Here is a 26,065-nt window from a genome sequence, read left to right on the forward strand (position 1 = left end):
TTCTTGAAAGGTCATTGTCTGTAAAGGAGTTCCCATCAGTTGAGATGACTCAGATAAATCGGTGTCACTTTCGTGCACCTTCGTTTCTTGGGGACTTACAAGCTGCATTAAGCACTCGCCTTCTTAAGTTTGGGGTGCATTCATTCCACTGCATTAAACACGGTGATGACGATTTTGTTTTCGTTCCCAAGTGTCCTGCCCTAAGTGTCCTAGCATTCGTATTGAAACACAATGACTATGTCGCTTCATGTCCCTTTCAGCTGTGTCTCTTTGGCATCTGTTAAAGTTTTCTTTGAAAAACACAGCAAATGATGTTTTTGCTTTGTTTCCTATGCAAATAACGTGGAGAAACGGGGCTTGGGTTTTCTAGCTTGTTCGGCTTTTCTTTTGGAAATCCAGCTTTGTTTACCTGATGAAACCAAGGGAAAATTGTCTTAAGTCACAGGCATCCAGGACTTGGAATCTTTGTGCTTAATTTTTCTTCCCTAGGTGGGTGTGGTGAGGGAAAGGAGGTTTACAGAAATTGGTAGTTATTAAGGAGTTACATAATATAAACATAATTGCCTACAAAGTCGGGTGACCAGGACACCAGTTGCTTTCCTTCCCTGGACTGTGATAACGTGTGTTTTAGTCTTTCTTAGAATTTCATTTGCTTCACTCAATGGAGACTATATGTAGTACAAATGGTCTTTCCTAGTCTTTTTCCTCCTTAAGGACCATGATGGGAGTATTTTGCTATGTACTGTCTTTGCTAGAAAAGTCTTATACACATGGTTGGTATTCAGCTTTCGTTTGATTTGGATGAAGAAATTTTTACCTGCTACTGAAAGTGTACACAGGAGAGACTCATTAATTCTCGGGCCTTGTACAAAATGATAATTAGTTTGCAGAGCTGTGGTGAAATTTAGTTTAGGAGAATTTTCTAAGTCTTCTTTTGAAACAGGGTCTCACTATATAGCCCATGCTGGTCTTGAACTCACAGAGCTCCACCTGCCTCCTGAGTGCTGAAATTAAATGCCTAGATCCCCGTCCCCCTTGAGTTAGGGTTTGCCTTGTAGTATAGGCTGGCTTTGAACTCAAGACTTCCGTGCCTCAGTTTCTTTAAGAGTAGATAATGGGTTTGTATCACTTTCCCCAGCTTTACAAACTCTTTAATTTGTTGATTTGTTCTTGAAGATAACTGGAGTTTGGTTGGTACACTGTGGACTTCCAAAAAAAAAAAATAGCAGTTTAGAAATCATCCCTCATACTCCCATTTGTTGAGACAATTAAACTGCTGAACAAATTCATCCGTAACTCTTTCTTTTCCTTTATCGTGAAACTGGGAGGGAGCACAATTTAGAAGAAATTCAGTTTTTGTAGTTATGTCAATTCGAGTTCAGACCCTTACTTTTTCTTTGTCTGCTTTTGAAGCCTTGAGCATCTCACTTAAGTTCTGAGCATGTTTTTTTTTTTTTTTTTTTTTTTTTTTTTTTCCTTGTAAGGGCTAGTAACATTGCATGTTCTTAGGAACACACGAAACAGTATATGGAACTTAGTACACTGTCCGATATCGTGTAGATGGCTGTTTCCTGGTGGCCAAAATGATAATTTTGATACATTTTGCATGCCTTTTAAAATGTTATTTCTGGACAGATGATGGCTCAGTTGCTACCAAGCCTGTTGCCCCGAGTTCAGCTCCCAGAAGCCCACATAGTAGAAGGAGAGAACCAGCTCCTGAAAGTTGTCCTCTGGGCCCCACATTCACACTGTAGCACTTAACCCCCATGCTCAGCTCACAAATGAATATAAACGTTATGAAAGAAGTCGTCTGAGCAGAAGGATGATAGAAGCTATAGTGTTTCCTCACCTGTTAGCCCTCCTCTGAGTGGGACCCTGTGGCCTGGTAGGGATGAATTCTGTACAGCTGTGTAGTTTGGGAAATGACAAGAGGTGGGTTGTTTTCTGTACTGTCAGTAGTGTGTCTGTCTTAGTGTTCTACTGCTGTGAAGAGACGCCATGGCCATGACAACTCTTACAAGGGGAAGCATTTGATTGGGGCTGGCTTACACTTTCAAAGGTTTAGACCATTGTCATCATGGTGGGAAGCATGGCAGCATGCAGGTAGACATGGTGCTGGAGAAGGAGCTGCAAGTTCTACATCTGATCCACAGGCAAGGGGCAAAGAGAGTCTGGCTTTCACTACTGAAACCTCAAAGCCCACCCCAGTGACGCACTTCTCCAGCAAGGCCACACCTCCCCCAACAAAGCCACACCTCCCAACCTTTCAAATAGTGTCACTCCCTGGTGACCAAACATTGAAATCTGTGGGCCAGTGGGGACCATTCTTACTCAAACCACCATGGTGTCTAAGTTACTGACAGTTTAACTTTTCCTTTTTACCTTGGCCTTGAAAACCACGTGTATGGCTTTATGACATTCCCCAGGTTTGCTCAAGATAGAACTGCCCTGGGTTAACAGGATACACAGTTGAGAGACTTAGGCACACTGCTCACCTGCCTTCCCAAATGCCACTATTTACGGAAGGAAGAAGTGGTTAAAGTCAGTTGTACCAACTTAGTTTAGAATGTTTAAAATGCCAAATGGAGTAGATATGTTTTAGAATGGTTTACCTGATGAAACCTAAAGATTGTGGGTATAAATATCCCTTACCAAGCCACCTGGGCAAGCTTCGACTTCAATGCTTGCTTCTCTTAAAAGTTAACTTTTAAGTACACTTGAAAAGTCTTGAGCTATAGTTATTACTGGCAAGGATGAACATCCATATGGAAGGGATTGTCATTGTGTTGTGTGTTCTGCCTAGCTTACTATGCTGGGGAGAGAGAAGGAAGCTGTTAGGGGGATGAAGTTTATTTCATGCACATGTAGTTTCTAGTCCATCTTTGTGTTGATGGGGTCATTGTAAGTAGATGAGACCCATTTGTCTTTGCTGGGAGGTCAGACTGGCAGAAGAGCACCGAAGCACTGTGACTGAACTCTGTGTTGGGCGATGGGTGTTTTGTTTTACCTCTTCAGAGCTGTATCTTGGGACGTTTGTATGATATGGATGGTAAGTGAAAGAAAGGGAGAGGCATGAGGTGTTTGCTCTTTTAATTTCTGATCGTAAGCCTGCTCTTAATCATAGAATTAGTTCTTGCCACCCAAATAGTGAATTATTCTTGAAAGGTTAGGAATTAATGAGCGTGGCACACTACAATCCATTGGTCTTTTTAACTTGTGGTGTCAACATAGGGGAAAGCCTTAACTAGAAGTTAAAGATGAGTTTTGCAGAACCCCAAGATGGTTCTCTTTGTGGTCTCTACTGAAAGCACATGGTGTAGAACCACATCCACACATTGCCAGTTTTCGGCTGTCTGTTCTTGAGCCAGTCACGTTATCTTTCTCAGACCTAGTATCTTTGCTTATTTCTCCCCCTTATCCATCCCCACCCCCACTATCATCCTGTCAGCTAAATGTTACTGTTGTGAGAAGCAGGCCAGAAAGCACCATACTGTGTGGTGGTGCAGTTTCATTGGTCAGCTCCTGGTATAGACAAAATGTAAATCCTGCTCCTCAAGGGGAAACTTGCCACTAGCTTTGCTGTTATTTCCCCCTGGAAAGCAACTAAACCATTATAAGACGTCTACCCTTCATCGTGCTTGGGAAAGCTGGCTCTTTTGCATTTTCTTTTTGGTTCTTCTTACATTTTCTTTCACGGAATATTTTTTAAACTAACTTTTGGTTCAAAATGCTTGTTAGGTTTAAATCGCTGTGGACGCAGCAGCTGACTTTGGATGCTGGGACTTGATGTCAGGTTCACTGTAAACAGTGAACAAACAGTGTTGGTCTTTACTATCATTTTCATACTTAAAATTTAAAATTAGTTTGCTCAGTTTTCTTCTGAGCTAGATGTACTTTATTTTACCTACATTTGTTATTTAGTTCTCAACCCAACCTCCACCTCCGGCTGGGGTGGTGGGAACCAAGAAACAATCCTGAGAATGAAATTGTTAATCCATTTTTAGGTTAAGAAAAAGTTCCTAAAGTAGTTAGCTAATAGGTCTCTGTGTTGAGTTGATTATTATGACTGAGGTCAGGCTTTTCCATGTCATTGATACTGTTGTATGAAAAAAAGTACATTTTAAAAACAAATCAAGTTCGTTGAAGTATTACAGAAAGCAGTAAAGCACACCCATTTTAAGAACATAAAGTTTAGTGAGTTTTGATAACATGTACCTGCCTGTAACTCAGCAGAGTCAAAACAGCATTTCTAGCATTTTCAGGATTGTTATGCCTGCCACCTTCTTGGCCAGTCTCTTTAGTGCTCATCTCCTGCCTACTGTACCGTAGGCAACCTCTAGGGTACTCTGGTCTTGGCTGGTCTGCTGCCTGTTTTTGCAAATAAGGTTTTAGTGAGATGTAGCCACACCCATTTTGTTTATAGTTGCAGCTTAAAGTAGTTAACACATTCTTTCTACATAAATGGATTATTTAGCCTTGATTATACCTAACAAAATCCAGTTATTCATGTCTAATGTGAACAGTACTATATTTTTCAACATATATTTTTGATGTTCTATTAGCATTCATTTGAAAAAATATTGGGGGCTGGGTAATGACTCAGTGGGTAAAGTGCTTAATGTGGTAAGCTTGAGAAGCAGGTGTGACACCCTGTGTCTCTAAACCCAGGCTGGGAGGTGGAGACAGGAGGATTCCTGAGGCTTCCTAGCTAGCTAGTGTAGCCAGTCCATGAGTTCCCTGTTCTCTGAGTGATGATCTCAGAGACTAAGGTGGAGAGCCATAAGAGGAAGACGACTGTCCCACCTCCGTCTTGTCCTCCATAGGTACACGTACTAGCGTGAGGACCTGCCTATAGATGCACACACCACACACAGATGTGAGCTAGGGAGAATCAAGCTTCCCTCAGTACGTTGTTACTGTGTCTCTTTAGTCTCCCATTTTTTTCTTTAAGAAATATATCCTTTACAAATTCAAATTCATTGACTTTAGTGTATAATATCTTACAGATTTTGACAAGTGTGTCGATTCATCTAACCACTGCTTGAATTAGAATAATTCCTTTGTCCTTCCAGATTGGTCAGAATCCTTTTGTAGTCATCTGGTATTTTACCCCTGAATCTTAGAAACCATTAATCTGTTTTCTGACTCTATGTGGTTTTTGTTTGCCTTTGTTCTTGACCCTTTTTAGGAATGTAGGTCAGTTGGTGTGTGTCTAGCATGTACCGAAACCTAGGTTCAATCCCTAGTAACAGATAGCACTGAATATAGTGGTTAATGACTATAATCCCTGCATTTGGAGTGGGGTAGGGGGTGGGGGCAAGAAGATCACAGGTTTGCGGTCATATTTTTCTACATAAGAGTTGAAGGCTAGCCTGGATTATATGACTCCTGTCTCAAGCCAAAGTGTGTGTGTGTGTGTGTGTGTGTGTGTGTGTGTGTATCATAAAAATAGAATTATATAGACTCTGTTTCTTGTGTGCTTAATAATGCTGTCCTTTCATGTTATTATTTTTATCTCTTGTTGATATATCTGTTCAATACTGTCCACTCTAAAAATTGAATTGAGTGTGTGTGTGTGTGTGTGTGTGTGTGTGTGTGTGAGACCATTATTTGAAAATGTTGCTTATGTTTTTCTACCTTCTTTCCACCCACCTCCTAGGGTCTTGTCTATAGCAGGGTGGCCTGAAACGTTGTACTTGAGGATGGCTTTAAACTTCTGATCCTCCTGCCTCTGCTTCTTGAGTGCTGGGAGTACAGGTGTGTGCCACTGCATTGGGTTTATTGCTGGGAGTACAGGTGTGTGCCACTGCATTGGGTTTGTTTGGTGCTTGGGATTAAGCCCAGGGTCTCTTGTATTCTACCAACTGAGCTGTAATGCTTTAATTTATTATTATTATTAAAGTATGCTAAAGATCAAACCGTTTGAATACTGTTTGATAAGTAGGAAAGCACTCTACTTATCACCGAGCTGTGTGTTTCCAGATCTATTGTTTTGGCTTTTGAAGCACTGGGGTCTATTCTAGAGCCTTTTACATGGTAGAAAAGAGCTCTGCCATTGAGGTAATTCTATAACTCTAGTCAGCAGATATTATCATTTTTTGATTGACATTGGATTGAATCTGTAAATACTTGGGATAACTGCCACGAACATCTGCTTATCTACATCTTTGGTTTTTGGTGGTGGCGTACTTTTCAGCAGTTGAATCCTGCATGTTTTGTAAAGCTTCATTTATATAGCACATGGTTTCCATATATGTAGTTTCAGGATCCATGATTTCAGTTGCTAGTGTCAGTAAGAAGGATGAGTATGGTACAGTAAGATACTTTGAGAGAGGAGAGACCAGGTGTGCTGGTTAATTGTGTTTTTTGTTTGTTTGTTTGTTTTTCAAGACAGAGTTTCTCTGCAGCTTTAGAGCCTGTCCTGGAGCTAGCTCTTGTAGACCAGGCTGGTCTCGAACTCACAGAGATCCGCCTGCCTCTACTCCCCCCCTCCCCCCCCAGTGCTGGGATTAAAAGGCGTGCGCCACCACCGCCCGGCGTGGTTAATTTTTTTTTAATTTATTTATCTTTGTCAACTTGACATGAGCTAGAAGAGGTGAAATCATCTTTGAAAAATTTCCTCAGGGTCACCATGCAGAAGCAGTGGTCCAGAGTGGCCAAGGTTGCTTGTAAGCTTGGTAATATGCAAGAGTTTCCCAAGTAGGGCTGGTTTTAGCAGCATGTAAGCTGCAGTATTGAAAGGCCCAAGGTGAGAAGCTAAGGCTTGGCATCATGTAGCAGAATCAGAGTCCCTGAAGAGGGCAGGAGAGGCAGTTGATGAAGATGCAGCCTCGATTCGAGTGACAGCGATAGATGTGGAGCTGGCCTGAGCTTCTGAGGCAAAGTATGTTTCAGATGGCAGAGCCAGCTGAGAGGTGGTGGCACACGCCTTTGGTCCCAGCACTTGGGAGGCAGAGGCAGGCAGATTTCTCTTGAGTTTGAGGCCAGTCTGGTCTACAAAGTGAGTTCTAGGACAGCCAGGCTGTTATACACAGAAACCTTGTCTTGAAGAAACTAAAAACAAAAAAAGAAAACAGAATAAAACAAAAACCAACCAAACAAACACAACCCCAAAACTAAAACAAAACAAAACAAAACCCTCCAGATGGCAGAGCCAGAGAAGTAAGCTTGCCTGAGCCTCCGGAGCCCACATCAGGGTCCCAGGTGTTAGATGCTGGGAGGTTTTTCACTGTTGCAATTTGGTTTTGCTTAAGCGTGGTTCTACGTGTTTCCTGGTTCTTCCCTCTTGAAATAAGAAAGTATGTAACTTATTCTTTATTTTACAAGATCCCACAGTTGAGAACATTTTTAATTTTAAGAAGAAAAGAATGTGGGGCTTAAAACATGTACTGCTTTATATTGTGAAATTAAGGAAACCTGAGATGAGCCTTTAGGTTGTTAGAATCTGAAACACCAACTTTAGCGTTGGTTTTACACGTCTTCTTTCTTTTTTCTAGACGATGGCTGTGCTAAAGGTGGCGAACGTTTGAGAGACTTTTTGTAAATATGAGATTTTCTATATCCGTGGGTCACTTAGAAAACCCAGGATGATTTGAGTGCTGCCTCTGCAGAAGCATGTCTCCTTGTCTGGCCATGGAGTATTGTCTTGTCTAAAGTAGGTGCTTTTCTGAAGTGCACTGTGGCATTGAATGGAAGTAATTTGTTATTTTTGACAAGCTGAAGGAGGTTTTTAAACTTTCCCCTTAGACTCCTTCAACAGAAGAGCTAGATTCTGAACACAAAGGAACTCTCCACTGCAAGAGTCATTGTTGAGTTACTTAGGAAAACGCTGTGGCAACAAGAGTTGAGAAATAGAGGGTAATGTTTATTTGATCACAGGAGTGTAAATGTTTATGTGGTCACATGAGTGTAAATGTTTATTTGGTTACATGAAGCTTTAGAGAGGCCTGGCTCAGGTACTTTCTCTTTTTGAGGATTAAAGGTCAGTGGATAGGAAAGGCCAAAGCTTTGGTCTGGGCCTTCCTTTCAAAATGGTTCTGCATATGTGTTTAGGTCAATCTGGAGAGACCATTCAAGGACATTTCCCAATGTTTTCTAAACAGGTCAGTAAGGGGGAGAGCTTGTGTGTGGCTTATATGTTCACTTACCATTCTTAGTTCTTTATAGAGTTATAGATTCAGTTTTATTCTTCCAAGTAAATAAACTGTGACTTTCTTCCAGGACTTATGATATATTCTAGCTTTATTGTTTATATTGTAAGCCACATATTTTTCACCCTGATATAATTATATCCAAAGAGCTTAAAATTCCAACTTGTTCTTGGTCTAGGAAATCATTGTGGTCTGCTCTTAAAGTTTTCCTGGAATCCTTAGAAACATGCTAGGCTTTCATGTTTGTGCCTGGAAAGTAGCAAGAGCTTGCCAGTAGTTTATTTTTTTCACATGCAGTGACCGTTGTGGATGGCAGCCAATAATTAACGTTAGCACGCTTGTTCACATCTTCAAAGTGTTTTACGAACGTTTAATTAGTTCATGCTTAACTTCTGTGCTAGAAGTTGGAAAACCAGTTTTTAAGGTTCATTTTAGCAGTCCTGAAGTGTTAGGGGGCAAAGGAGAAAAATATAGGTGAAGATAGCATTCCTTGCTTTTGGCCCAGCTTGCTTTTTGAGGTGTATAACTTCTGGTTGATGTAAGAATAGAATTATATAGATTGGGGAAAAAAAGACATTGGGCGGAATGGCTAGGTATATGTGGATAATTTGCTTTCAACTCAACTTTTCTTTTATGTAGGTTTGTAAGTGAGAATTGTCTTAATTTATTCCTGTGATTTTTTTGTTTTTTGTTTTTTTGTTTTTTTTTTGAAGGATAGACTGTGACTGAAGTAGGCTCTGGAGAATTAGAATACATGCTAATACATGATAATCTAGGGAGGGATCACCTCTGCTAGTTTCCTCACTTCAGTTTGTCTCTTGATTCTGTTTTCACAGTAAGCTGCCTTTTTCTTGGCCATGTTGTGTAGTGAACGGAGACACTGTTCTCAGTTGTGTTGTGTTCCCGTCACATTAGCCGTGTGATCTTGTGTGGGCAGTGCTTTTTTTCTGCTCTTACATTGCTTTGTTCTGGGAAATTGCATATTTAATTTAATTTAATTTAATTTAATTATTTGAGGCAAGCTTTGTAGCTTGCCTGGAGCTCTCTTATATATCCTAGGCTGCCCTGGAACTCCAAGAAGTCCTCTTCAGCTTTGAGAGTACAGTACTGGTATTTAGGTGTGAGCTGCCACACCCAGTTGTGAAATTGTATTTGTCTATGACTCAGGTTTTAATAGAGAAAAAACTTACTGTTTTTCTATATGACACAGACTCGATCAACTTTTTTGGGTTGGCAAGTGAGACACAGGATAATACTTCCTTTTATTCTCTGGAGATTCTGTGTCATTCTTCTGTCTCTGGAAGGACTCAGTTTCTTAGGCCTTCTCTGTAGACGAAGATACCAGTGATGCTTAGGAGTAAAGAACATTTTGCTAAGTTCAGTACGAAGTCCTTGCTCAAGGTATTTGCTGTTTTTCTTCTAATTTTGTTTGCAGCACTTGTTTGCATGTTTTGCTCTTTATTAAGAAGAGGATCTGTTTGATTTAGGTGTTATGCGTACACGTGGAGTAATAATATCATTAGATGTCAAAGCTCTGCTTTATTGTCATGATTGTCTGGAGTAGAGAAATAGGGTAAGTTTATGACAGACACAAGATAAAGGTTTAGTTTTGATTAGAAGTAAATAAATAAATAATAGTTCTGTTTGCTATCCTCCGTGTTACTGCTGCAGCTGCCATGCATATCAGTATCTTATTTTGTAATAGAAAGAAAATGTTAGAGAAATTGTCTCTAAAATCTGCTTCGAGGCACATGGTTTCCTTTTGGCAAGCATTCTATCTTGCTTCAGTGACTCACCTTTTGTGTAGTCCTAAAGAGGTGGTCAGAGGAGGATCTAGAACTTAGGTTCCTGGACGAGAAATGGGACAGAGAATGATTCATATTATTGAAGATTAGTTTTAAGTGTTGGTGACTTCCTGCCTTCTTTGGAATAGATAACTTTAACTGTTATTACTGTACTTTATAACATTGCCTTTGCAGAAAATACTGTATCTGGTTCGTTTCCTACATCAAGGGCATCCTTTTCGTCATTGTTTCTAGCCGCAGCATTCAGAGGAACCTGAATCTTAGTCTAGATAGTCTCGCCAGGGCAGCTTTAGTACCTGATGGCAGAAAGGGGACGAGTTCTGAGAGCTTCGCATGCATGTTTAATAAACATTTTATCGTGAATATGGATCTGTTCTTCATGGTGCTAGATAAGCGTGGCCCTAGGGCCAGGAAGATAGCTCACCTGGTAAAAGTGCATGATGTGCAGGCTTCTTTTGAGGTCAGATCCTGGAACTCGTGATAGCTCAGTGTAACTGTAGGTGTCTGTACTCTTAGTGACTGACTCTGCATCCAGGTGGGAGAGCCTCCTGCCCGTTGATCTGGAATAGGTGATGCAGTTTGAGATCCTGCCTAAAACAAGTTGTCTATCAGTTATTATTTTTTAAGTTTTATGTTTTTATTTTCTTTGTGTGTGTGTGTGTGTGTGTGTGTGTGTGTGTACAAGTGAGCTCACCTCCACACATGTGTGCCACAGTGTGCATGTGGAGGTCAGAGGACAATTTGTAGGATTCTGTTTTCTCTACCATATGGGTTCCAGGGATTAAGATTTCATGGCAAAAGTGTCAACCTGCTGAGCCATATGGCTAGCCCTATTTTTTAAAACTTATATTTTTTTACTTAATCTTATTTATTTATTGTACCAGTGTATGCTTGCCATGATGTACATGTGGCGATCAGGGACAACTTGAGGGAGGAACTCCATTCTTCCTTACCTAGGTACTGTGGAGCAGACTCAGGTTGTCAGGTTTGGTGGCAATTGTTTTTACCTGCTGGGCCTTCTTGCCAGCCCAAAATTTCATTATTTTTTATTTTATTTAAGACAATTTAAAGATTTATTTCATTTTGTTTGCATGAGAATTTTGCCTTCATTTTTGTATGCATTCCACATGGGTACCTGGTTCCCACAGAAGTCAAAAGAATTGCCATCCCTGAAACTGGAGTTATGAATGAGTGTAAGCCACCATATGGGTGTTGGGGACTGAATTCTGCTTCTCTGCAAGAACAGTGAGTGCTCTTAACCCTTGAGCCAATCTCTGTAGTTCTCAAAGAAAAAATTAGAGCTTTGTGGACAGGCAGGTTTGGTTCTTTGTTTAAAAAAAAAAAATATATATATATATATATATATACATACATACATACATACATATACATACAGACACATACACATATGCACTGTGGGATAATGGCCTTGTACAGTGTAAAGATTTATCACTCATATTAGTTTAATAAAATGCTGATTGGCTAGTAGCCATTCAGGAAGTATAGAGTATAGGTGGACAACCAGGCTAGGAGAATTCTGGGAAGAGGAAAGGCAGAGTCAGTCACCAACCAGATACAGAGGAAGCAAGATGAGAATCCCTTACTAAAAAAAGGTACCAAGCCATATGGCTAAACATAGATAAGAATTATGGGTTAATTTAAGTTGTAAGTGCAAGTTAAAAATAAGCCTGAGCTAATAGCCAAACAGTTTATAATTAATAGAAGCTTCTGTGTGTTTCTTTGGGATTGAACAGCTACGGGACTGGGCGGGACAGAAACCTCTCTCTCTCTCTCTCTCTCTCTCTCTCTCTCTCTCTCTCTCTCCCTCCCTCCCTCCCTCCCTCCCTCCCTCCCTCCCTCCCTTTCCTTCTCCTTCTCCCTCCCTCTCTCTCTCTCTCTCCCTCTCCCTTCCTCCCTCCCTCCCTCTCTCTCTCTCTCTCTCTCTCTCTCTCTCTCTCTCTCTCTCTCTCTCTCTTTCTCTCTCTCTGTGTGTGCATGAGTGTGTGTAATTTTTGAGTCAATTTCTTACAGAGTAGTCTTAGCTGACCTGTGACTCACTGTATAGACCAGGTATGCCTTAAACTCAAGAGATTTGAGCACCTCTGTTTCCCAGGTGCTGGAAATAAAGTATAGTTTTTTATTTCTTTTTTTACTAATTTATTTTGAGCCAGGATCTCACTATATAGCCTTTCCTGGTCTGAACTCATTAGACCAAGAGTTATAGAGATCTTCCTGCTTCTACTTCTTAAGTACTAGGATTAAAGTGTGTGCCACCACACTTGATTTCAAAATTTATTTAAATTTTTATTTTATTGTTTGTTTGGGTATTTTGCCTGTGTGTATGTCTGTGCACTTGTACAGAGTTCAGAAGAGGCTGTTAGATGGCCTGGGACTGGAGTTACAGACAATTGTGAGCCACCATGTGGGCTCTGGGGATTGAACCCAGGTTCTCCGGAAGGACAGCCAGTGCTCTTAACCACTGAGCCATTGCTCTAGCCCCAGTTTTATTCATTTTCAATGGTGAATTTTAAATAGTATCTCACACTAATTCATAATACTATGCAACTTGAAACATCTTTTATAAAACATGACATGATCTGTTTCCAGGACACTAATCAGACAGCTACTTTATTAAAGCAGATGAGAGCTGAGTAGCCATTTTCCTTTCAACAGAGAACAGTTACATAAATAAGACCGTAACCTTTTATATAGCACCTTTGTATGAGATCAGAAGTGTCTGTCAAGTTAGACATGAAAAGTTAAACAAAGCTGTACCACTTATGGATATGAGCAGTTTTAGGTTCTCCCTGTGCTGATCCAGTTGACTGTTTCTTTTAAATACCAGTGCAAGAATGTTCTGATTTATATAAAATTATCTTCGGTTTTATGTTAGGCTTTTGTTGTTTTTTTTTCCACTTCTCCATAAAAGATTTAGTTACCTTTTTCCCTTTGGGGATTATTTTTCTTTATACAGTGCATTCCCACTTTGATTTTTATGAAGAAAATACCTTTATTTTTAATTTTTTAAAGGTAACTGAATACCTTAATTTTTGTGCTTCATAATTTGGGTAGTGTATTAAAAATGTTGATTTTTTTTTTCATGAAGCCTCAAGAAGAACCAAGAGGCTCTTTCCCATGGCCCCTGTTGTGCACGTTGTATCCTAGCCCATGAATCCTGTGAAACACCACAGTTCTCTGCTCTAACCATGGCAGAGTGTTAGTTCACTGCTTTGCCCAAAGTGCTAGGGCCCTGTAGAGCTTACTACTTGATTAGTTAGCTCCCTAGGATATGCACCCTTGCTGTGGGACAATGGTCTTGTACTTTGTAAAGATTTGTCACTTATATTTTAATAAAATGCTGATTGGCTAGTAGCCAGGCAGGAGGTATAGGATGGGCGACCAGAACAGGAAAATTCTGGGAAGAGGAAAGGTTCAGTCTGCAATTGTAAGCCAGACACAGAGGAAGCAAGATGGGAACGCCTCACTGATAAAAGGTACCAAACCACGTGGCTAACACAGACAAGAATTATGTGTTAATGTAAGTTATAAGAGTTAATAAGAAGCCTGGGCTAATAGGCCAACCAGATTATAATTAATGTAGACCTCTGTGAGGTTTTTTTGTGACTGAATGGCTGCAGGACCGGACAATACAGAAACCTCTGTCATCACACCCTTGAATGCAGACATTTCCTCCTTGAATTCAAATAAAAATAATGATTCCTCTATGTGATGCCTCAGGATACAAATATGAGTCCAGAAGAAAAATGGTATAATCTTACCCTCAGCTCGATGCCTGTTGAAATGGCCAGGGGCAAGCTCACTAAAATAACAGCTGCATGATTTTGATTCTTCACCGCACTGTGATGAAAATGGAAACCATGGAATGCTAAACCCAGGACAAGTGTTCTGCAAGATGAGTTTGAACGCTCACAGTTGGCAGTTGTAAGAGGTCGAGGCTTTGAATGCTCACAACTGTAAGAGATTGGGACTGCTAACTTATTTTATGAGTGAGGAGTCTGAGGCTTAGAGAGGCTAGATGGTCTGCTCAGTGTTAGGACTTAAACTGTTGAGGGTCCAGCTCTTCTGTATGTGTTAGTTTAAAAGGATTTGAAAAGGCTATCCATTGTGAGCTATGATTTTGGCAGAGCCTTATGTAACTTTGACTTTGCTAGTTGACTTATTTTTATGGGTCATTTCCTACTTTATGATCTCTTAAGCTAGGCTCATCAGATATCTCTTCTGCCTTATAAAGGATGTTGGGTTTCCATCACTCTTGTAATGTGCAGTCCATCCAGAAATTTAGGAGTGAATATAATGCAAACAAGTAACACTTAGGAATAAATGACATTATCTAGAGGAGTTTTTTCAGTGTGATTTTTTTTTTTTTGTTTCTCCTTCCAAACTTGAAAATTGGTAGAGGGTGGTTGCACGTATCCCTGTGTACATGTATGTAAACCATTTGTGACACATGTACTTGGAGACAACAGATTATAAAACATTTCTGGGTTTATATACTATTAACACATGTCATAATTAACTTAATGACTGTATGCTATCACTAATTATCTTTTTTGCATATCTATGTTATATTTCTCTCCCTTGCTCCCTGTTGCTCCCGCCTTCCTTTCTGCTACTTACTGGCGTCGCTGCGAAGTCCTATCACACATATCTGTGTATCCTTGCTTATGTCCTCTCACAGAAACAGAATTGCTAGCACAGAGGGGATCCTGTCAGCAGCTGTCGCTGGTGCCGAGTTGTCAGTGGAAAGCCTGTCATTCACACTTTGACTGGTAGTCCTGAGTACCCGCTTCCCATTTCTCCATAACCTTTAGAAAGCAAGTTTGCAGTTTTAGTTTTGCTCTTTTGGGAGTCTTGGTGTTTATCCCAGGCTGACCTTGAACTCTTGCTTCATCTTCCCCAGTGCTTGGTTTGTAGGTGTGTGCCACCATCCCCCTCTCTTAATAGAACACTTTTAATGTTTTAAATGCCATCGAATTGCCACATTATTGATAATCAGTAATAAATGACAGGATCCTGTGCTTTTGTTTATATTTTGTTTTTAAATTAATGTACATTTTAGTTTCTATAGAATAAATCGATTTTTAGATTTAATCTATAAATTTCTATGTGTATTTTTAAAATTGGCAAAAAAAAAAAAACAAAACATGTGTGAAACACATGTAGCCTGAGAACATGACTAAGAGTGCTTATAGCTCTTGCAGAGAACCTGGGTTTGGTTCCTCAGAACCCATGTGATGGCTCACAACCTCTGTAACGCCAGTGCTAGTGGATCTATGGTCTCTTCTGGTACTAGGGGTGCACATGGTACACGTCTAAACGTGTAGACAGAACACTCACACAAATCTTAAATCTTTTAAAACATTACATTTTTATGCATTTTGAATGTGTTTGTAAGCACATTCTGCCTGCTTCTGCCAGAGTGATGGGGTTAAAGGTGTGTCTGGCTCTCTTTGCTTCTGTAAGTATGTATCACATCATTGGTGAAGGGACCATGACTGAAATTAACCATGGCATTATGTATTTTTACGATCGTGTTTTATTTTTTTCCCGCCTCTCTTGTGACCTTGGACTGGGTATTCATTTTCAAGCTCCAGCTTCCTTGTGTATAAAGCAGGAAAAGCAACCACCACTCTATACATAGTGCTGGTTGTTGGGCATATGTGCTTTGTAAGTGTTTTGTCTACAGTTTGGGGAAGATTTAGTGCAGATGGTGGTAGTGGCATTTCATTTGTATTTTAATAAATAAAACTTGCCTAAGGATCAGAAGAGTAAAACAGCCACACTGGCCAGTTTTACTGACCAGGAGCAGTATAACATTAATCCCAGTAGCCACACTAGCTTGTTATAGAAACCAGGTAGTAGTGGTGCATGCCCTTTATACCAGAACTAGGGAGGGTTATAGGACGGGAGGAGACAGATCTGTCTCATTCTGAGATTCCTGGGGGCAGGGTCGCCATTTGGAACTGAGGTTGAACCCCAGTTTTTGCCTCTGAGTTTTTATTAACTGTGCTTCACATGGTAGTGTAAGGGATTGGAAAGTAGTAAAGATGGTACTGTACAGCAGACATGGACCACTGCAGTTCCTGTTTCTATTAAACAATTCTCTGCCCATATTTGTGTTTTTATGTTGGGAAGTGGGAAGTATCTAATAACTTGTTTGCAATTTTTGCTTCTTAATTTTGTAAATGTCATTAGATTGCGTATTATTTACTTTATTATTTACATAGATACTTTGTAGGAAAAATAGGGTAGAATAGAGCTAATTTGATGGTTTCTAGGAGCAAACTTATTTTATGAATGATCCAAGAACATTTGAGATTTATCATTTTGGGTCAGGCTTTGAAAGAACCAAAGGAGAGCAATGCATAACCCCAGGTCACCAAAGCCTATCAGAGAAGAGGTTTTGTTTTTTTTTTTTTGTTGTTCACAAAACAGAAAGTAAGTTTTATGTACATCATAAGTACAAGTTATGTAAGCTTGTGGAAGAACATGTATGCACAGAATGACTATGTGCCAGGCCACTGGAATGGAAGAGTTTTGGATATTTGATAGAGCTAGAAAGTTACGGTATACTGATGATCTGGGCCTGGCTTTGTGGTGACTGTGTTCTGAGGCACACTGGGAACAGATGGGGGATTGCACTGGGTCTGCAGCGTGACTCAGGTTGTGTTAGGCGTGAGCTGACAAGAGAAGGAATGGTCTTGAGCTATGCGGTGTGACCAAAGAACAAACATCAGAAAACTTGGTGGGAGCAGTGACATGGACTTGAGTTATTTAGTTTGGTTAGGATGTGAACACAGAATTAGGCCAACAATTCAAGCTGGGGTGAGTGTAACTGTCTTACACTTGTGTTAGAGAATTTACTTTGTCCTTCTGAACAAAAGGGAAAGCAGCTCATTTGGGGAGGATTATGGGTAGTGACAGCTGGGGAAAATGAAGGACTTCCTCTGAGGGACATTCAGAGTCATTGTGTTAGTTTAGGACGGGATTCCCAGAGCCAGAATGCAGGGAAGATGAAAGAGAATCAGAGCTACTGAGTATTTAGAGAGTCAAATGAATGAAACTTGCTGAGTGGATGGAGGGAAGTAAAATCGATCATTGTCCACAGTGATTGGAAGCTTCTAGGAGCAGTTTGGTTGAGCAGTCGCATGCTGGGGCATAATTCATATTGGCATGGGTTTGACTCTCCTTCTTGAAAGAGGAAATGTTTGAATTTTATTTAGATTGCCTCTTTCTAAGTAGTTCTTGTTCTTGACAAGCTTGTTCTAGAAAAGCTCCTGAGTTTATATAACTAAGCTACCCGCTTAGTATCTTATATCTTAGTTGGTGTTTTAAAAAATTGGAACAGGTTTAATTGTGGTAAAATATATAAAGCATAAAATCTACTATTTTAACCATTTTTTCTTTTAAAGGACCTTTAAAATTATTTAAGTGTTTGTGTCTATATAAGTCATGTTTAGGTACCTGTGGAGACCAGAAGAGGACATAGGGACCACTGGGACCAGAGTTACAGGTGACTCTAGCCACCACATGTGGGTGCCGGGAACTGAACTCTGGTCCTCTGGAAGAGCAGTAAGTACCATCCTTCCAGCTGCATATTTGCTATTTTTTTTTGTTTTTTTTTTTTTTTTTTGAGACAGGGTTTCTCTGTAGCTTTGGAGCCTGTCCTGGAACTAGCTCTTGTAGACCAGGCTGGCCTCGAACTCATAGAGATCCACCCGTCTCTGCCTCCTAAGTGCTGGGATTAAAGGCGGGCACCACCACCATCCGGCCATTTGCTATTTTTAAGTGTGCAGTTTAGTAGTGTTTATTAGATTAATGTCATTGTACAACTGTAATCACTGTCTATATGTTTTCTTCCTGCAGAACTAAAACTGCCTTTTAAACTATAAATTGTAGTGTGAAGCGGCGGGGCTGCGTCCCGCCACCCGCCGCTGGCTAGCTTTACCCAAAATAATTACACGGAAACTGTATTCTTTTAAACACTGCCTGGCCCATAGTTTCAGCCTCTTATTGGTTAATTCTCACATCTTCCTTTAACCCATATTTAGTAATCTGGGTAGCACCACGAGGTGTGGCTTACCAGGAGAGATCTTAACCTGTGTCCATCTCGGAGAGGAGCAGCATGGAGACTCCCTATGGCGACTGCCTGAAGCGTCTCCCCAACTCTACTTCCTTGTTCCCACAATTCTGTTCTGTCTACTCCACCTACCTAATTTTCTGTGTCTTAAAGGGCCAAGGCAGTTTTCTTTATTAATTAACCAATGAGAGAAACATAGACAGATAACTCTCCTCCATCAATAAATGCCTGTTTTTAATCCACCAGCCACTGGCAAATGGCAACTCTTTTTTCTGTCTCTATTAATTTTTCTACTTTAGATGCTTCATATCAGTAGTATCTAGAATTTGTCTTCTTGTAACCAGCTTAATTACCTTGCATCATGTCTTTAAAGTTCAATTATGCTGCATGTATGTATCAAAATTTGTTTCTTTTATAAGGAAGAACTACATTCCATTATTCATATACCACAGGGTTGCTTTTACCTATTGGCTGTTGTATGTAAGCTGTGTGAGCATGGGTGTTGCAAAGCTCTTTAAGCCCTTACTCTCAATTCTTTGGAGAATCTGCCTACAGTACTTCAATTGTCATGGTATTCATAACAGTCATGCACTCCATAGGAGAAAATAATGCCATCTAACACTAATGTCTTTTAAAAATGTTTATTTTATTTTAGATTATGTGTGCATGTGTGTCTGTATGAGTACATGTACCTGTGACATTCAGAAGAGGGCATCAGATCCTGTGGAGCTGGAATTATAGGCAGTTGTGAGCCACCTGATGGGGATGCTGGAGCTGAACTCTCTCCCTCAAGAAGAGTTTGTGCATGTCTCTTCAGTCCCACTAACATCCTTATAAAGGGATAAATATTAATTTGTTAAATCTCAGCTTTGAAGCACATATTTTAAACTCCCAAAAGGGAGTTATATTTAAAAGACTCTGTATGTGGAAATATTTTGTTGTGTTGTGGAAAAGCTGCTAAGTGATTTTCTTTCCAGATGATCTTGCTTCTTTTCCATTACCCACTCTTTAATGGAAATCCATTTTGACTTGAAGGGCAAACTGATAAACTGTTGTTTGATATTTAGAAGGTTGTTATTTTGCAAATATTCTTCCTGTTTCCTCTTCTGACTTTTTCTTCTTTTTTTGGTAGAGGTGGCGATTGAACCCAAAACCTCATGCATGCTGGACAATGGAAATGGAAAAGTAATTGTCTTAGCCCCCCAAAAGCAGGGAAAGAGGCACAATTCCTTGTTTATTTGTTTGTTTGTTTGTTTATCTATTTAAAAGATTTATTATGTATACAGTGTTCTGTCTGCATATATGCCTACAGACCAGAAGAGGATACCAGATCTCATTACAGATGGTCGTGAGCCACCATGTAGTTTCTGGGAATTGAATTCAGGACCTCTGGAAGAGCAGCCAGTGCTCTTACCCACTGAGCCATCTCTCCAGCCCATAATTCCTTTTTTAAACATCATCATCATTATTATTTCAGTTTGACTTAATTTGACCTTTGTGCCTTTTTTTTTTGTATCAGTTCATACAGTGACCTGAAACCACAGTCAGCACTGCTGTGGCTGTTGCATAATTGGTACTTGTCCTTCTTATTTGTATTATGTAAATAGGCTTTGACTGGAGCATATTTAAACTGTTGTAAACATTGCCTGTTCATTCCTACAACTGTTTTTTGTGGTATTTGAATTACTAATTGTGAGAAGGAGTTTTAAAATGAGGAACAAAATGGGAAAATTTATGAGTAGTTGTCCAGTAAAGTCACTGAAAGGAGTGTGATCTCTGTTTTATTTTTCTTCTGTAAAGCAGGCAATAGCTCCTTTGTCTTAGATAGGGTGTCTGTTGTTGGGAAGAGACGTTCTCTTATAAAGGGAAACATTTAATTGGGGCCAGTGTGCAGTTTCAGAGGTTCATCTCAGTATTGTCCTGGTGGAAAGCGTGATGACACGACATGCAGGCAGACACGGTGCTGGAGAAGGAGCTGAAAGTTCTACATTTGATCTGCAGGCAGCAGAAAAAGACTGAGTGCCACTGAACCTGGCCTTGAGTATCTGCAGCCTTGAAACCCGCCCCTTACAAGGCCACACTTACTCCAGCAAGGCCACACCTAACAGTGCCACTCCCTATGGACCGAGCATTTGAACACAGGAGTCCATAGGTGGCGGCATTCGTACTCAGACCACCACACCCCTAAGACTGTTTCTGTGTACATAGAAATGAATTTAGGAAGGCAGAGAAGATGATGTACTGAGTGACAATGAAGAAAAATCTTGTTACTACAAATGGGTGGTTTATTATTATCATTATTATTATTATTTGTATAACTTAGAGAGTGAGTTGCAGACTACATTTACTACTATCATAAGATGATTAATTTGTTGTTGGTTTTACAAAGTCTTTTTGAGCAAATGACAAATTCAGATGTTGTCCTAACTCTGAAGAAGAAACTTGGTATCTGCCCAGGGCTTTTTGTTTGCTTAGACTTGCTATTGTGTGTGACTAAAATGGTCTACTAGGAGTAGAACTGGCATTCTGTTTTCAAAAGTTAATTCTGGGCCTTTTGAGGGGTAGTGGGATGGGGTGGTGGTGTCAGAGCCCAAACCCAGTAACTTAGGCATGCACTTTTATCCCAGAACCCCTACCCTACTCTGCCCTTTTAATTTAAGTAGGGTCTTTTGTATTCTCTCCTGGCTCTCATCTTACCATGTAGCAGTATAACCCTTGAACTTTTGATCCTCCTGCGTGGTGAGACTAAAGGCGTGCTCCTTGTACCTGGTTTACGTGGTTGGTCCTAGAGATTTGGAATTGAACCCAGGTCTTGTGCATGTTTGGTAAGCTTACTTTCAACTGAGTTACTCAGCCCTGGTCTTGAACTCTTTGTCCTTCTGTCTTTGTGTCTTCAGTGCTGGCGACAATAGACATGTGCTATCATGGGTTTCTTACCTGTATTTGCTGCTTTATAATGTGGAAGGAAGACCTCAGTGTGCCCCAGAGTTACACATTTTATGAGTTATTTTGGTTGGGTTCTCTAGAGTTGAAATTTTGTTTGTTTGTTTGTTTTTGTTGTTGTTGTTGTTTTAATTTAACTTTCAGATTTGGGCTGTTAGACTAATTCTAGAACTGGATAATTTTTTTCTTTAGTCTGAGGAATTTTGGAGAGAAATGGTTGTCCGTCCTCCCCCATCTGAATATGTTGTTTAATAGCTTGTGGATAGGAGATTTATGACAGATCTAATGAACTCACAACCCTATAGTTCAGCATGGTTAGTTTTTTCTTGAACTTCATGGATTATACAGATTTAGAATTAAATTTAGTTTGTGTGGTAAATGACACAGGGAAGATTTGAATAATATGTGGATACAGAACAGCTGTAGCTTCTTTGAGGAGTTGAAAAGTACGGAGAAGGACCATTCGGTTTGTTTTGGTTTTAAAAAACTCCTGGTGTGGCAAGCCTGAAATTCACTATTTAGACCAGGATAGCATAAAAATCACAGAGATCTATGTGCTTCTGCCTCCCAAATGCAGGGATTAAAGGTATGCACTACCATGCCTGGCCTGAGAAGGCCCATTTTAAAACTTAGAGCATTAAGACTGATGTGGGTGGTGTTTTATGAGCTCAGATTTCACTGACTGTATTTGCATGAGTGGACACTTAAGAATTAGTTCAAGAGGAATGAAAAAAGAATTAGTCTAAGAGGCAGGTGGATCTCAGTGAGCCTGAGGCCAGCCTGGTCTATAAAGCGAGTTCCAGGACAGCTAGAAGGATAACTGAGCAGTCAAAAGTGTTAGCCACTCTAGCAGAGGGCCAGCGTTCAGTTCCCAGTACCCACATGGTGGCTTACAAACATCTGTAATTCCAGTTTTAGGGTATCAAACTGGTTCTGTAGACACCAGGAATGCACAGGTACACACATAGATATACAGGCATAATGCCCATACACATAAAATAAGTTAAAAAAAATCCTAAATGTATATACACAAAAGAATTAATTTAGACAACTATTTCATTGTGTAACTTACATTTGACTATGTGTTAGGATTTGGGAGAAGGAGTTAAAATTAATGTGTATTCAGATACACTTATTGTTTTTTTCTTCTCATTTTGTTAATTTGCTATTTCTTTCCTGGAGTTAAGGTACTTTGGAAGCCTCTTGTTCATTAATGTAAAGTCACACCTTATACCTCTCTCCATTAATAGCCTTGGACCTGATTGGTAACCATAGTAGTTTGGGGTCTCCTGTGGTTAATGAGTGTGTCATAGGTACTTATTTTTTTTTTCCATGACTAACTAGGTTTTATTGGGAAGGAAGTTAAGTAATTTGCTTTTAACTTTCTGAGTGTGTAAGGTATTGGATCACATCTGTGATGATTATAGGAAGTTTCGAGGTCATCCTTATGGAAACTAACCCATTTGATCCAGTGTGCTGATTCTAATGGACCCTAAGAGAGGCTGCGGCTTGTCATGTTTTATTCCTCTTCTGTCCTACTCATGGAGCCTCCCTTTCTTCCTGAGTTTCGAAAGTAAAATTTCAGACTTCTTACACATACGTGCTTCTTTAAAATTTTACTGTATCTTACAAAGTACCTGCACAAGCTGTCTGATACTCTGGAACTCGAGATTCAGATGGTGGTAAGCAGCCGTGTGAATGCTGGGGACAAAGGTCCTCTGCGAGAGTAGCTATTGCTCTAAACTGCTGAGGCAGCTTTCTAGCCTCTACTCGAATTCCTAATTGTCTACCTATGCAAATACATAGTCAGAGCGTTACCTGCATACAAAGAGTTATATGTTTAAAGAATATCGTGTCTTCAAAATTAGCTCTTTCCCATGTATGGTACAGCCCAATTCAAACAAGCTGCATTTGAAGGGCCCAGCATCCTCATGAGTCCAGTGGCCATTCCATGGGATCTAGTGTTTATGCAGTGGCCACAACTCCATTTTGCTTCTTTTAAGTGTGTAAGTTAGGAGCCAGCACTTCAGCATCTGTTTTAAGTGTTCTTTTTTTTTTAAAATTCTTTGTTTGTAGCATGCTGTTATCACTGCCATTGACTAGTTTAATATAATCATTTATTAGGAAGTGACATAGTTCTTTGTGGAAATGTAGCTATTTGGTTATTTTCCAGGATTTAAAAATTAACTCTTAAGTAGGTTAAAATGAAATAGACCAGTAGTATATAAAAAGCAAAATAACTGTGCTTAGGCTACATATTTTAAGAAATTCATAATTTTCCTTGGTGATGGAAAAGGCATGGCTAAGACAGTTTTAGACTGAGAGGAAAACAATGAGAATTGATCAGACTGTAAGATAGCTAATTACATCCAGCAACTCACTTTTAGTACTGGTTAGGTGCCAAGCATTATTCACATGTTTAAACTTAAGAAATGGACCTGGTACTACTCAACTCACCCTTAAGAGTTTAGTTGAAGGCCCCGTTGTCATGTCACCTCCTAGGCAGTCAGCTGTGTCAAGATGAAACTGAATATCTCCTTCCCTGCCCCTAGCTGTTAGAAACTCATTGAAGTGGGCCATGAATGCAAGATTTGTATGTTGTATGAGAAGCACATGGCCACAGAAGTAGCTGCTGATGCTCTGATGAAGAGCGGAAAGGTTATGTGGTCCAAATTAGTGGTGGGCATGACAGACAAGGTCTTCCCATGAAGCAAAGTGCTGTGATACATGGCAGAGTACGCCTGCTGTTGAGTAATGGGCATTTTTGTTATAGACCAAGGAGAACTAGAGAAAGGAAGCACAAGTCTGTTCATGGATGCAGTGTGGATGCCAATCTGAGTGTTCTCAGTTTGGTTAGTGTGTGTGTGTGTGAGAGAGAGGGGGGGGGGGGAGGGAGGAGAGAGAGGAGGGGGGGGAGAGAGAGAAAGAGAGAGAGAGAGAGAGAGAGAGAGAGAGAGAGAGAGAGAGAGAGAGAGAAAGATTGATTCCTGGACTGACAGATACTATTGTTCCTCATGGGCCCTAAAAGAGCTAGCAGCATCTGAAAGCTTTTTAATCTCTCTGAAGAGGATGTTGTCTGCCAATAATTGTCAGAAAGTCCTTAAAGAAGGTAAGAAGCATAGGACCAATGTGCCCAAGATTCAGCATCTTGTTATTCCACATGTCCTGCAACACAAATGCCAGTGTATTGCTCTGAAGAAGTAATGAACTAAGAAAAACAAGGAGGGTTCTGCAGAACATGCTAAACTTTTGGACAAGAAAAAAGTCAAAGAAAAAGCACCAGGAACAGATTTTGAAGAGATGTAGGTTGTTCTTACTGAGAGCTTATACTTCTAAGTGAGCCCAGTCAAAAATAAATCTTTAAGGGTAACAAATAAATAATCATACCTTGAATTCTCCCCAAAGAGTTTCATTAGAATAAATTACACTGTTTTAAAGTCTGGGATTGAGAAGAAATTTTGGAAGTAATGAGAAGAGTAAAAGTGTACTTTTTGTTGTTATTATGAAGACTGGTTTAGGTCTTAGTCCTGTAGTGTCATGGGACTTGTGAAATTTTCAGACTTATTTCTGTCCATTTAAAAATATATTACATGGCCGAGCAGAGAAATCTTCTAGCAGTTAAAAGCACTTAAGTGCTTGACTCTTCCAGAGCACCTAGGTTTGGTTCCCAGCACCCGACCCACATCCTGCAGTTCACAACTGCCTGTAACTCCAGCAGTTACCATGGAACTCTGTACCCCTCTCTGGACAACTTGGGCACTGCACTCATGTGCATCCCTGCCCCCATGTGTATACACAATTAAAAATAAAAAATAAGAATTTTAAAAAATGGATTGTGTGGTACTGAGAGGATAGAATTATGGTAGTTCTGGTGCTACATTACAGTGTTACCCTTTTGATGTTCGGTAACTTGTCCTTATGCTGCCTTATAACTATTCATGACAAAGACCTACTGGTCACAATGATGAACTACATTTACTTTTTTTTTTTTTTTTTTCCTGAGACAGGGTTTCTCTGTGTAGCCCTGGCTGTCCCGGAGCTCGCTTTGTAGAACAGGCTGGCTTTGAACTCAGAAATCTGTAATTGCTTGTTTTTACTCTTTGACTCTTTGAGGGGCTTGCTGCCCAGCTCCCATATAAATCACACAGAAATCTTACTCTTTTTTATGATTGCCCAGCCTTTGCTTGGCTTGTTTCTAGCCAGCTCTTCTTAAATTATCCCATCTACCTTTTACCTCTGGGCTTTTATGTTTCTCTATTATATATACCTTTCTTTACTTCTTACTCTATGGCATGCTGTGTAGCTAGGTGGCTGGACCCCGGAGTCCTCCTCCCCTTCTCTTTGATCCTTTCATCCCAGATTTCTCCTATTTATCCTCTCTGTCTGCCAACCCTGCCCATCCTTTCTTCTGCCTTGCTATTGGTTGTTCAGCTCTTTATTAGACCAATCAGGTATTTTAGACAGGCAAAGTAACACAGCTTCTCAGAGTTAAACAAATGCCACATAAAAGAATGCAAGACTTCCTTGCATCATTAAACAAATATTCCATAGCATAAACAAAAGTAACATATCTTTAACTAAAATTCTACAACAGAGATCCTCCAGCATCTGCCTCCTAAGTGCTCACTGTGTCTAACTAGACCATACTTTTTATATAAGTAACAAGACTCCTATGAATATGCTTCAGTATGTCATGAATATGCTTCAGAATGCCTGTCTGGGACCCATCCTCTTGTGTGCCAGCACTGTCACCCCTGTCCCCACTCCTGACAAACTATTGTCACTTCCTTTTCATGATGATCTGCAACAGCTTCATGGCAAGTCCAGCCTGCCTGTTCTCTGGGATCATTCTTCTGTCTGAAGAATGGATGCTGACAATGATGTTATCTCTTGAAGACCATTGCCAAGTCCTTTGGAACAATTAGTCATCCCTGTCTTGAGATAGAAAAGACAAATACAAGTTGACACTCTTCCCTAGTTGTGTTTAAGGCACACACCTATAATCCCAGCACTAGAATGAGGAAGGGTGATGGTTCTGAGGTCCAGGCCAGCCTGGGCTACACGGG

The 26,065-nt window shown here is 40.1% G+C and overlaps 1 protein-coding gene and 1 pseudogene across 10 annotated transcripts in view; both read left to right on the forward strand.

The window, feature by feature from the left end:
* Positions 1 to 26,065, forward strand: part of Akap13 (A-kinase anchoring protein 13) — a 270,998-nt gene that overhangs the window by 1,023 nt on the left and 243,910 nt on the right. The window contains exon 1 of one of the 10 annotated variants that reach the window (XM_038314010.1): positions 7,997 to 8,102. The exons of the other annotated variants lie outside the window; for them this stretch is intronic. The gene's annotated coding sequence lies outside the window, so the exon portion shown is untranslated. Of the gene's footprint in view, positions 1 to 7,996; positions 8,103 to 26,065 lie in introns of those variants that run through there. 10 annotated transcript variants of the gene reach the window in all.
* LOC119802838 lies at positions 23,520 to 24,339 on the forward strand (annotated as a pseudogene).

Source organism: Arvicola amphibius, chromosome 12, assembly GCF_903992535.2.
Source record: "Arvicola amphibius chromosome 12, mArvAmp1.2, whole genome shotgun sequence".
Taxonomy (NCBI): domain Eukaryota; kingdom Metazoa; phylum Chordata; class Mammalia; order Rodentia; family Cricetidae; genus Arvicola; species Arvicola amphibius.